The following is a 1,223-nucleotide window of genomic DNA, read 5'->3' on the forward strand; positions in this document are numbered from 1 at the left end:
TTTCTACTTGGCTAACAAAGGCGCATCTGTGTAAATATAAATACTGGGGTGAAATACCTGGCAGCACACCAACGACCACACCACTACCGACGGAAAACAAAGAGCAGCACATAAAACACCTTCGGTAAGGAGTTGAGGCGAATTCAAAATCCCGCCCCCCCCTTTACACTCTTCCTGCAGCTTCATTTCTTCATTTGTTTATTAAGAATTTGAGTTGTAAAATACGTGTGTCGTTAAAAAACTTATTACAAACCACTTCATGACAGCGTTGGAGAAGGGTTGGGGTGCGAGCCCCCCGGGTCAGACCGGCTGCGCTTCGCTCTCTGTGACGGTACATCAGCGTCAAAAGACAAAAGACAAACCCGGGATGGGGTATTTACACGGCTGCCTTTCACCACGAGCGAAACCCGCTGCAGAGCACACGACTTCATCCGTCCTTCATCCTAAAGCCATGTGAGCTGTTGGAAAAAGATCGGGACAGGGAGGGTGGGGGGCCTGAAAGCCACCGTGGGAGGGCTGGGACCGTTTAGGCTACCCGTGTCATATAAACGTTCCCAGATGCCAAAAAGTTTTGAGTCCAGTGTAAGAACAACCGGTCTTCTCTGTAGAAGACTAGAAAAAGAGTATGAAAAGGTAGAAAAACCAAAATGCACTTGGTACGGGCTAGAAAGATTCACCAGAAAGGTACCCGGAGACTACTGCCCTCCGGAATCCAATGGGATTTTTAAGCTGATACCTGATTCGGAACCGCAGTTTGATGGCATCACTACAGACCCCCAAACCCCCCACGGGACACCCACCTAATTTCAATCCCCAAGTTATGGTTCCCGAAGCTTCCCGAGAGTGTCAATGATTGGGGAAAGGCGGGAGGTGTTCAGCAGCGGAAAGGAGAGCTGAGCCACGTCCACCAAAGTCTTAACCCGAGGCAGAGCCAAAAAATGGTGGTGTGTGTCCCCCGAGCCGCTGACCTGGGAGTAAATCCCAGCCTGACGCGGAGCTCAGGCTGCGTGTAAACAAGGTATCAGGCACCTCCGGGAAGGGGTGGCCCCACGGATCCCCAGGCTGCTCGTCTGCCCCTACCCATCACGGCAGGGTGGGAACGGGGTGCGGGAAGGGGCAGAAGCATCCAGCCATGGAACAGCATCTCACCAGGGGGCAGCGTCCCATACCATCACAGAACCCCAGACTGGTTTGGGTTGAAGGGACCTTCACAGCCTGTCTAG

This window comes from Buceros rhinoceros, unplaced genomic scaffold (assembly GCF_000710305.1).
Source record: "Buceros rhinoceros silvestris isolate BGI_N320 unplaced genomic scaffold, ASM71030v1 scaffold10190, whole genome shotgun sequence".
In the NCBI taxonomy this organism is placed as follows: domain Eukaryota; kingdom Metazoa; phylum Chordata; class Aves; order Bucerotiformes; family Bucerotidae; genus Buceros; species Buceros rhinoceros.